Source organism: Anguilla anguilla, chromosome 18 (genome assembly GCF_013347855.1).
Source record: "Anguilla anguilla isolate fAngAng1 chromosome 18, fAngAng1.pri, whole genome shotgun sequence".
NCBI lineage: Eukaryota > Metazoa > Chordata > Actinopteri > Anguilliformes > Anguillidae > Anguilla > Anguilla anguilla.
In genome coordinates, this window is record NC_049218.1 from 22,046,414 (window position 1) to 22,058,894 (window position 12,481).

The 12,481-nt window shown below is 46.4% G+C and overlaps 1 long non-coding RNA gene across 6 annotated transcripts in view; it reads right to left on the minus strand.

The window, feature by feature from the left end:
• The window catches only part of LOC118217603, a 203,420-nt gene that overhangs the window by 52,530 nt on the left and 138,409 nt on the right, over positions 1-12,481 (minus strand). For 2 of the 6 annotated variants that reach the window (XR_004763234.1, XR_004763235.1), the window contains exon 5: positions 3,143-3,278. This is a non-coding gene — a long non-coding RNA (uncharacterized LOC118217603). Of the gene's footprint in view, positions 1-368; positions 3,279-4,635; positions 4,728-12,481 lie in introns of those variants that run through there. The other 4 variants (XR_004763232.1, XR_004763236.1, XR_004763233.1 and 1 more) reach the window with 3 other exon arrangements.

Here is a 12,481-nt window from a genome sequence, read left to right on the forward strand (position 1 = left end):
ACATACAGTAGCTTGTTGTGGTTGAGTGAACGGGTAGTGCATCTGTGCAATGATATTAGCAATAATGACAGTAAAGCAGCATCTGCAGCCACACGCTTCTGTGGGAATCTAAGCGGGTAGTGTGTTTCAGACAGGATCTTAAAGAAGGTGACTATTTGTAGAAGTGATGCAGTTGCATTTTTGGAAATTTTGGAAATGTTTATAACCTGAAATTACTTTGTTGCTTAATCTCTGTGCATGTCAGACTGGATATTTTCCTCTTTACCATCATCCAGGGGTTTGATTACTGCTGACTGAAATATAGGCGATGGGTACCTGGAAACCACCGGCTACCTCAAAGGCACAAAAAAGACTACTGCATTCCCAGATTATCAGCTATATGTGACTGATTTAATTGGATCTGGTAGCAATGTGAGAAACAGAGAGGTTTTTGCAAACATTTCATGCAGCGTTTCAGAATTCTGTTTCAGAATTAATCCTAGTGCTAAATTATACCTTCTTTCATCCAAAATGTCCATTTCCACAGTTACAGCGTTTAAGTCAGGGAGATCAGTAAAAGAATTAGCCATAAAAGGAGGAAGCGTCCGCCGCTTTGGTTCTCTTTACATTTCAATTCAAACTTACAGCTAAACCTTATCTCAACAAAGAGATAATTATATTTTACCAGGAGTTCTTGTTCAATGAAAAAATGTAAAATAAATTTAAAGAAAACATGCAAAAACGCAAACAGATTCAAGGTTTTCGTTGTGATGAAAGTCTGACTACAGCGGTTTTAATCAAACACATTTCGTTCGGCTGAGAGTGAACAGTGATGATGGTAGCATATTGACTACAATGAATAATAAATTAATTAAAGAATGAATCCTTGTGCTGGCATGCCTCGTTCCAGACATCGTGTTGGGGTTACTGTCTGGGATGAAAAGGATGTAGGGTTACTTGCTGTTCCTCGTTCCAGGTTACAGTAACTTGCACTGGGGAAGTATCACTTGTTGTCACAATGGGGCATCAAAGAGAATACACAGACATCCAGTCCAGTATTTCAATGGCACACACAATGCAACAACATGAACACAATCCAGGGGGTGGTCGGTGCAGGGATCAGACAATGCAATCTCCAAGATGTGGTGTTTTTATAGACTGTGCGTGGGGTACCACACACCAAAGATACTGAATTAACTCTGGAGGTTAACCAGTGGATTCTGCCCCAATCTCCTTATGCAAGTGTGTGCTTACATAAACGCTCATTCAAAATGTTCATTTTTTTTTTTTAAAGCACAATCCCCATGTGCCACTGCAGCGTTCGGCTCGCTGGTTCGCTTGAGCCTGACTGATTCCTGCTTCTCCGGTTCCCATCTGCACTTCCTTCTCCCGGCAAAGCTTCCTCATGGCCCCAGATTCACCCTGTCCTTTTCGGGTTCCCCGGTGGTGACCCGGCTCTCTGGCGATACGTTCTGTGCTCCTTTTGAACTGAGCACCACAGAGAAGATCTTTACGCATGCTACAGTAATGCTATTTTTAGTTTTAATAGTATTTTAGATTTGTGTTCTGAGGGGCAGATGATGCTGAATAATAGCCCTTCTCACAGTCCTTCTTAACTCTCCTCATGTGAACATCCATAACACAGCATGGCTGTGCAACAAAAGGTGCATTGATTAATTTATTATCATTTTTCTTACCAAAATACTCTGGCATGCATTATAATTTATAACAGAATGCATCCTCATACCTTCCAAAAACATTTGAATTATTATATGTCAGAATAAACGCGTAAATAATTTAGAGTAAATCCATATAAAATACAAAACAGATGTGAAGAAGTAGTATGAAAGAATGTATTTTTAAAAAGTAACTTTTATTTTTATAACATTCCTTGGCAGCGTCTTGCTAGCATGGCTTAGTCCATTTAGCACATTTATCACATTTTTAGCTACAGTGTATATATCACCTGCACATACGGCTAGAAGACTTCACACTACACACAAGGAGAAACAACAAATGTCCCTACTGTCTGGGATGTTTCCTACATGTCTTCCCATGTTTGGAGGTGACAGTGGGATGTATTGCTTTCCCAATATGACATACTGCACTGTAGCAACTCACACAGGGGGAAAGCCATTCAAAGGTATGTTTATAATATGAGTACAACAAATCGTATTACATGAAAAATAAGGCTTTTATTTTATACAGTACCTGTATACATATATTTCCATAGAAACATCTGTCAGATGTACAGACTGAAGTCAAACTACTTTGAATTTGTGTCTTTCTCACTGAGGAAACAAGCATGTAGTATTGAGTGTGCTGTATATGCAGTATATCATCTCAACAAAAACACATTTTCAACAAACAAAAATGGCAAGTTACGCACACAAACAAAGCACTGTCTGTAAGTCATTAATTAAAACTGGCAAGATCAAGGCCTACCGTTAAAGGTATCGATATCAAACTGAGGTCACGAGAAACAATATCGGCTATTTTAGCTCAAACGAATTAAACAAGCACAATTCCAAAGCAATTTTTCCGAAATCATTTAATGCTACTTGGCCCATGTAAGACCTACTAACTGTTTTGGCGATGGTAGATAATCTATAGCCTTAGCTAGCATTCATTTTAAAAAGTGTTAGCAAGGTAGCTACAGTAGCCTTGTTAAAATGTATCTAACACTATAAACGCCACAGTGGTAAACTTGACCGTTGTCACTTTTAGAAAATCAGCACATGTAAAATGAATCTGCCACCATGAAATCCATATGGCTCCCCCTTCATGACATTTCCTAACTATAAGTATTGAACATTCTGATCAAAACACAGATTTTGGTGCTTAATTTCGGTGCCATTTTCACTAACATAATACACTCGCTCTGTCGACTCAGGTGCCGTTAGCAAGCTAACATTAAACACAAGGTATTAAAAATGCCTAAAGCAAAACTGTCTATAGTGTGGCTGTATTTTTTCCCCAAAAGATTCAAACAATGGGACATGTCTTTGCAATAATAAAAAAAAAAACACATTCTTCAATGTTGTTGTTTGTTCTTTATTTCAAAAAAGGAGGACTACTGGTTCAGGCACCATACCATTTCAGATGCACTGTTTGCAAGAGGCCGCCCGGTGTCAGTATGTGTGACTGAGTGAAGGGCACTCACCCTGCTCCCTGCCGTTTGACATGTCCCCTGCAGCGAGCGCTGGAGACTGCAGCAGCGCTGATCTGGTCAGGAGGAGGAGGCCCAGGGCCAGGTGCTCAGGGCTGGGGCCGTACAAACAAATTAGCCCCAGTGCATCCTGCAGGGAGAGGGCAAAGACACTGCTGCAGACTGAGGCCTTACGCGCACACACACACACACGCACACACACACCTACACGCCCACTCGCAGGCACACGCACACACACACACACACCTACACGCCCACTCGCAGGCACACGCACACACACACACACACATACGCACACACACACACACACCTACACGCCCACTCGCAGGCACATGCACACACACACACACATACGCACACACACACACACCTACACGCCCACTCACAGGCACACACACACCTACACACACTCACACACACAAACATGCATATCTGCACACACACACACACACACACCTACACGCCCACTCGCAGGCACACGCACACACACATGCATATTTGCACACACATACACATGTACGCATACACACACACATGCACAAACACACGCACACATATATACGTACACACACGCACGCACACACACGTACACACATGCTCCAAAGTTTTGGTATCAAGTGTAACATGACTATTTTTTCAGGATTGTTTTAGTTTTTATTAAATTTAGTTTTCATTTTATTTTAGTGTTGGCAGGCAGGTTGGGGGATGTCTGCCTTCCCATTTTGGTTTGTCGTCCCTTCATGTGAGTATTTATTCTTGCTCATTGATGATAATAAATATAATTAGATTCAATTTGCCCACGCCTTTGACCACTTTCCGTGTCTGTTAGGTGGCATTTGATATGTTGTGTTTTTTGTAGAAACACCAGCTTAATTCAAGCTGAAGGTTTTTGGGGCCATGGCAACATGTATGTGAGACTGGGCCCTGCGCTGACATCAGAGGCGTTATCACCAGGAATCCCATAGACTGCCACAGCCCCGCTTCTCAAGTACAGCCATTGCTCATAAGACTGAGAACGCCAGGTTTGAACACAGTGCTGAGCTGTTCCACGCTCTCCTCCTCCTTCAGAGTCGGTTAATAATAATGAGGTATACTATTCTGATGGCGTTGGTTAACATTGTTTTGTTTTTATCTGGCTCTCTGCTGGGCTGGTAATCACAGGGGTCAGAGCATCCACAGTGACACCCACACATGGTGGAACCATGTCAGCTTGAACCATGCCCAATCCCCCCCTCCACTAACCCCCCACTCACATAACACTCCAAATCACATTATGTTATACATTTTGTTCATTTATTTTTTTCACAGCACAGACAGCAAATTCTTATTCAAAATAACAATCAAGCATATTTCATAAAAATAAATAAAAATAAAAGGGGAGACTGGAACCCAGATTTACTAGCAAAAATGTTAGCAACAAAACTGCAGTTTGAGCTGATTTGAAGCCAGCGTGCGGCCTGTCCCAGAATGCCGAGCCATTGAGTCACCTGGCAGGGTCAGCGCGGTTAGTTCTGGAGTGTGACCGATGGTGTGGAAAGCCATCCCTCTGTCCACATCGCGGCTCTTCTGAGCTGGCCGACTGCGGGACATAAATATTGTTTTAATGTGGATCTTTGGTAACCCCTCATCTTCAAAGCTGGGCCGAGCTGACCAGCCAATGTTGGAATGTTTAATGGAAGCTTCACATCTCCCTGTCCAGCGTCCAAAGATGAATACTGGATAAATACAGGAATTCTGACTGTGGAAGGTTCCAAATCCTGGAATTTATTTTTTAAAAAAAGGAATCAAAACCTTATTTCAGCTTTCCTCCTCTTTTCTGGAAAACATCACACATTTTTCAACCAATTGGGATGATAGAGACCAAAAAAAAAAAAAAAAAACAGAAAAACTGCAGGAAACTCCAGTTAAGAGCGGGTTTGTCCTAAATCCTTAACACATGGCCGCTCAGTCCACTCCACAGAACTGGAGTCAGTCCGAATGCCCATGCTTTGGCTTCTCCTGTGTGTGCAGCATGTGTGTGTACATGTATGTGTGTTTAGTCTCTTTGGTTAAAAGCTTATAAATTGCTAAGTCGTAAAATGTCATTGTAAATCAGGGATGTAGTTTGGTGCATTTGGCAGTTGCCAAAATTCGTATTTAAAATGTAACCAATGACTGGAACTACTTTTGTAGTCCTCTGAGTTGGTGTTCCTTAGGTCAGCCACCACATAACATAGCTCTGTACCATAGATATCACATTCTCAGCCTGGAGGACAAAAACCGTGGGAGGAGAGGAAGAGGGGGTCTGAGGACTGAGCACCCCCACATCAGTGGAGTTATAAAGGCTTCTCGCCCCTTCATTGGTCACTGTGTCTTAAAGGCCTCAGCGAATTAGAGGCCTGTGATGCATAAAATAGAAGAAGAAAAAAACAGAACAATACAGAAAGGCCTTTGAACGGTGGGGCCATCCATGCTGACAGTGTCAGAACAAGCAGCACCTCCCTGAAATCCCCCCGAGATACAGACAAAATACAACTGTGATCTCCTACACATGTAAGTGCGGATATACACACACACACGCGCGTACACACACACGCACACACACACACACACACACACACACACACACACACACACACGCACGCGTGCAATTACTGTCATTTTAACTCTTTCTCACAGCTCATGCCCTGTATCTTTAGAGATGAAAACACTTGCTACCCTTTTTTATAAGTTAAGTGAAAGCAGTGCTGTGTATAGCCTGTGCATGTTGGTTGCTGAACTGCACTTCAGAGACGTGTGATTTCCAAACAGCGCTCAAAGGCAGCTCACAAAATCCACACGGCTCTCTCTCTAGTACCCATATGGCTGCTTAAAAGTGATGGCTGAAAACCTACATTACCTTTAAAGAAAAAAACAAAACATGAATGTTTCAGCGATGGTGAGCGTACTGCGCACACAAATAAAAACTATGAACACTTTAACTGCGCCTTCGGTTAACTGAAATGACATATTTCCATATGAAAACAGATGTGTTCTGAGCACCCCCCTCCCCCCCAATCCACCCCCCACCCTCAGACTAAAAACAAGCACAGGTGATATCTCTGCTGGTGAAATGTGTCATTTAAAAGCTTGCCTCTTCAATTCCCCAGCATTGGATGAGGCGTGAGCCCTGATGAACTTTGCGGTGGGAATTGCTGGCGGGGGCCCTATAGAGATGACCCGATGGGTAAAAAAAGTAATTACAGCAATCTGACCCTGAGCATACAATTTAGGAATATGCTTCAGGTCTCAATCGACATGACAAGGGTAGACAGAAGATGGCTGCCCAGGAGAGTGTGGAGTCTCTCTCTCTCTCTGCTCTCTCTCTCTCTCTCTCTCTCTCTCTCTCTCTGCATATGCACTTGCACCTTAGCCCCCCCCCCCCCCCCACCCCCCTCCACCAACACCACCCCTTTTCCTCCTCTGCATCGCCTGTCCTTTCAGGGAGAAAACACACACACACACACTGGGTCTGCTCCGTGCGCTTCGGTGGAGAATGCTAGCCCAGCTTCGGAGCGGGCTTATTTTGATTTATTTATTTTTTCTTTCCCCCCCCACACCGCCCCTTTATTTCTCCGGCGGACCCCTCTGTCTCCTCGCACTGGCCAGCTGCGGCGGGTCTGACGCCGGCGGTGAATATGCACGGCTCATTGTGTCGGCGCTTTGTTGTCCCTCGGGCCGATGTCGCCCGCTCTCAGCCGCAGACAATGCGGCGTGGCCGCGGCGGTCGTGTTCCGTTCGCCCGCGTGCATTATCTCCCCGTCCTGTCCTGTCGGCAGCAGCGGCCTCTCACTGTCCCCGCTCTCAATAGAGTCTAAAGCCATTATTGGGGTAGGGGGGGGTGAGAAGGGGGGGGAGGGAGGGCGGCGAGAGAAAAGAGGGGCTCGGACTGCTATACAGGCTACATCTGGCCTGGGCTGCATGCATACTAATAGCATCATTACGGCCGGGCCCGCGCGGCAGACCGTGTTTACTTTGCTACGGTCCCCGTCACCTCACCCCGGCTGGATTGTTAATGTTTTTCTTCCTTTAAATGTAAACAGCACGTCGGGCTAATTTTCCCGTATTTGCCCCCCCCCCCAAAATTACGTGGCGGGGTTCACGCGGTCCCGCGTCTGCTCTGTGTGTGGGCGGCGGTCCTGGCTGCCAGGGTTTTTTTTTTTTTTTTCATGCCATTGAACTTGACCCCGAGTGACCCCACTATAATGAGTGAATTGAAAACATCTCCCTTTGGAATGCAGCTCGTAGATATGGGCTGCACCCCGCCCCCCCTTGCTTTTGATGAATTAAAGGGCTAGTGTCCAGTTTCTGCTCACCTGAACAAACCTGTGGCCATCCAGAGGGGGGGTGGCAGGCAGTGAAAAACATTCCCGTTATGGAGTGGTGACTGGTGAAAAATGCGTCTGTGCACTTCTGTACGTCTAAAGGTCACTGAATCACCTCTGTGAGGTGTTTGCATTCATTCCTTAAATACAGCAGCGGAATAATCTGTGATCAACACGATTACGATATCAGGATTAATGCTGCACGGAAACCAAATGAACTGTAATAACAATGGAGCGTGCTGCTGGTAACGTGAGTCACAGGTTCTTGGAGTCATTGTGTTTTCACACTATCTGGAGGCCCCAGTGGCATTTTTCATCAGTGTATTCCAAAGGCTGTGGATCACATGCTGATTTCCAGTCAAAGCATTTCTAAAGAGAAGACCGGTCCCCCCTGCACCCCTCTCTTAATGAGGGTCTGTAGTCCGTATTGTCTGATTGTCACGTTTCCAGTTCCCGTGCATCGTGTCATCGCTCAAAATGTTCTCAGGCGCATTTGTCAGAGGGACCTGTGTTATCACTCGCTTCAAAGCTATTTTAAACTTTGGTAAAAAGTAACAATGCTAACACACGCACATCTGAACCACCGGTGCCGGCACAAGACATAATTACAGTGTAGGTCACATTTGTAACTCCAAAATAAACAAGAATTTTCGCAAAAAAAACACCACAACATGACCAACATTTTGACCCATGCCGGGAACATGTCGAATTGCTAATTTAGGGTTCAGAATTTATTACTTTCAAACATTGGTTAAAAAACAAAGGCAACATTATAAAGGACATCAGACTCTGTCACTTCATAAAACAATGCTAGAAAGCAAACATTAATGTAAATGCGCTGTGGTTAGAATATTATAATATTTTTGACACTGGTGAGTCATCCTCACCCACTCCCCTCATAATGCAGTTAGTTTATTGGAAAACAAAATGCTGAAGGTAAAACACCACTGTTCCTGTTCATCTGGAAATGCCATGAGGGGATTTTGGAAGCCTACGAGCTTGTCCGTGGTTTTAATATCACATTTAAAATAAAATAAATAATTGGGACAACACAAATAAGCAGTGTGGAACTGAGTGCCCCCAGTTCAGCGGTAGCCTGCACAGAGTAGGTGAAAATGTTGGGCGTACTGTACTGTGGGGAAGCGTTCAATGAATCTTTTTAAAAGTTCTTTCTTAAATTTGCGGAAACCAAATTCATTTGTTTACACAAACTTACGTTATATTTACGTATAATCTGTATTGCTGATGATACATTAATGACCAAATCATACAAGGTCACAGAGTCCACCTCATTCCTATGAAAAGAGAAATTAAATACAGTGAGACATTTTTCAGTCACAGGAGCACATTAGGTGATTGACAGTAGTGTTGGGGTTGGGGAGGGAAAATTCCTTTGGAAAAAGACAATAAGTACAGTAAGACATTTTTCAGTCCGTTAAAGGAACGCGTTAGGTGATTGACAGCAGCGTTGGGGTCGGGGGCCGTGGGGGGGGGGGGGGGGGGGGTGGGACCCGAGCGTGTGGCTGAGAGTGTGATGTGTCCCCGGGCTGCTCTTCCTCCGGCGCTTGATCTTAATCATGATGTATCGTCCGTCACCGCCGTCGCGATCCATCACTTAGCGGGCGCCCGCTACGTACAGTAATTGGAGGCGTGGCTTATTGCCACGGCGCCCCGGAGCTCATGAATAGTAAGCGGGTCCTGGGGAGCCCGGTCCAGAGCGGGGCCGCTGAGCCCCCCTGTCCCGCGGTGGAGTCACCTCGCCTCCGGGCCCGGGGCCCCATGTTTATGCATGATCCCCCCCCCCCCCTGTTTCATATGCATCGGGCCCCGTCGTTTCTCCTGTTGTCCCGGGAACCGACGATGACACGCGGAGCGTTAGCGGTGAGGACCCAACACAGAGGCTGCGGCGCTGTCTCCCCATTACAGCGCTGTCAAAACACCCAGAATCCCCCTGTGCGCCCGCACCGCCAGGCCCGTCCGCGCGGCTCTGGGGAGGAGGAACGCCAGGGGGGGAAAACACCGGCGAAACCGCACAGAACGATCAAGTGTCCTCATCTGGAAACCTGGGCTGGTTAATATGAGTCTCATTTAAATCTTATGATTGGAAACTGTAATAAACCATAGATTTAAAAAAGAATAATAAAGTGAGGTGTTTTCTTTCTTTTTTTTGTGCTGGAGTATTCATATTTATTTATTGATTATTTATTTATTTTTCAAAGATCTGATGGGTGAATAAAATGAATAAGGTGTGCTTATTATGGGCTAGTGAAAACTACAATACTTTATGAATAATTAATAATAAAAGAATGTGCATTTCCATATCAAAATAAAATAACAAATTCACTTTATGAACGAATTCTCTTTTTTCCCACTTAATTTCCCACAGCTTTTGATCCATATCATAAAAAAGGATATTCTTGACATACATCATGTCTGTGATTCTATCAAAATGTTAATTATATTTAACAAGTTTCTCTGATGACAATGATTGTGTACTATAGCTCTGATATCAAAATGAGCAAATACTTCAGTGATTTTTTACTTCTTGTGCCCTAATACATATGGTCCTGTACTTAGAGTGACCATATACTGAAAAAATAAACAAATCATGTGAGAACCATGCTTCATTTCATCTGAATATTTATGCTAAATGCCATCTTTTCCTCAGATTACAGGAGATATTTACACTATTGATGTTATTTAGCTTTTAAATCAGAAATATGCAGGACCTCAAATTGATTACATCTGTCTTCCATTACCCCATTATCCACCTAAATTTAGACAGGTGGGAATGTGATCGCTTCCAGGATGTTAAAGCATGTGGCAGCTCTCTCTCTCTATCTCCCCCTCTCTCTCTCTCTCTCTCTTTCTTTCTCTCTCTCTCTCTCTTTGACTCACAGCATTTCATTTCTATCCCTTTCCCCTGACCTCTCTCCTGTCCTCTCTCTCTGTTCCCTTCTCTCACTCCCTCCTGTCTTCCCCTCTTTTCCTTCTCCCTCTTTTTTCCTCTTGTCCTTCCCTCCCTTCCCCGATTGGCTTTGTCCTCAAGCATTCCTTCACAACCCTCCCACTGTTTAAGACCCCCCCCCCTCCCCCCACTCCCCCCCCCCCAGCGCTAGTTGGCCGTCTGCCCATCCACACATTTGCGTCTGCTTTCAGAGTGTTTTCAGAGGCCCATTAAAGACAGCTTTGGCAGGGCCAGACACAGCCAGCTCGCCCCTAAGACCCGCAGAGAGGGAGGGAGGTTACGGAATTCCCCCGCCGCCGCCCGACGCACAAAGGACCGGGAGTCACCCTGCCCCCGCAGCGCCCCGCCCGCAGCGCCCCGCCCGCAGCACCCCACCCGCGGGCGCTCAGGACCCGTAAACGCCGGGCGCCATATTGCGTTTCCCCCGGAAGGCGCGAGTGCGGGGCTCGTGCGGTTATCAGAACCCCCCCTCTTCCCCCCCCCTCCGCGACGGGCTGGGCTCCACGCCCCGTAGCGCCTGAGCGGGCGGAGCTAGGGTTGGGGTGACGGCCGGGGGGTGAGGGGGGGACGGCTTTCCGGTCGGGTGTTCAACGACTGTGCCTTCTGCTGGCCGGTGAGCAGAAGTGCCTCTCCCCGCTGGAGAGGTGGGGGGGGGGGGGAGGGGGGGCAGCGCCTGCGTGACCGCACACCGGGACCCCTGGCCCCCACCGCAGAAGAAGCACAGGGGCAGGCGTGCGGCTGCAGAAGGAGGGGGGGGTGTGGTTAGCTTCACGGAGCACGAGGCTAACACACGCCAGCTCAGACAGCGCGGAGCAGAATGGGCAGAGAGCCACTGATGACTAACCGTCCTGGGTTTAACGATCGGGGAGCGGGACGGGCCAGGATAAGCAGGGACTGCTGCTCCTCTGATCTCCGGCCAGCTGCAGTGACTCAAACCCGTCCCTCTCTGCACGTCTGCAGGAGCGCGAATGCACTGAGCTTTCACTGAAGGACGCACAGCCGTGCTGCTCCGGGTACAGCACACTGTCAGGCATACTGCGCACTCCTGAGGCGCTGTTAAACAGCTAATGCACACACTTAAGTGTGTGCCTATAACACGCCTGTGTGTGTGCGTGCGTGTGTCACAGCTTAAAAGCACTGGCTGTGTTTAAAAATGGAATTCACTGGCTAACTAATTATAATTCAAGACTATTTAATCATACTATTTAATGATTTACATGTGAAAAAAAGAAAACACCAAATTTCATTTTTTCATATATAAATGGATGATATTTTATTATCTCAAAACTGCCCCCAGATGTTGCCGGTTCACTCTTCAATGGCTCTTCACTCTTCCAAAAAAAAACAAAAAAAAAAAAAACAAAACACATAAATAAATCGACAGAAACTCCAGAAAGACACGTTTCTCAGTGGGAACATGTGAACTGAACGATATTTTAAAGCCTGCAAATCGAGGACAACAGCATAAAAAAGTGACGGCGTCCGTGAGAGGGCTGGCGGCAGGTATATATAGAGCAGGACCGCTGTGACAATAGCCCCCTGATTACACCACATTACAGATCCTGGTAATTGTGGCCTCCGCGCACACCTGCAGAACCAGGGCCCCCGGCTCGCAGGCGATAACAGCGAGCGACCGCAAGGAGCGGGAAGAGAGGGAGCGGAGGTCAAACAGAGAGAGAGAGAGAGAGAGGAGTCCAGGTGGGGGGTGTGGGGGGGGGGGGGTGCTTGATTGCAGGGAGATACGGTCCGCATTGAGAAAGATGGCGTTGCCTTTTGACATCTGACCGAGACGAGCCGGATCGCGCGGCCTCGTTCCCCCCCCCCCGCCCCCAACACCCCCCCCACCTGTGACGGCCCCCAGCGCCATCAAAGCACATTAAAGATATTAGGCGCTCGCTCTCTTATGAGCCAGAGAGAAAGCAGTGGGGCCTCTGGCTTCTCAAGCTGTGAGCGGAATAGCTTTGCAATTTGCCGGCAAAAAAACAGCATTTTGATCTTAATGAATATAAAATGGCTGCCATT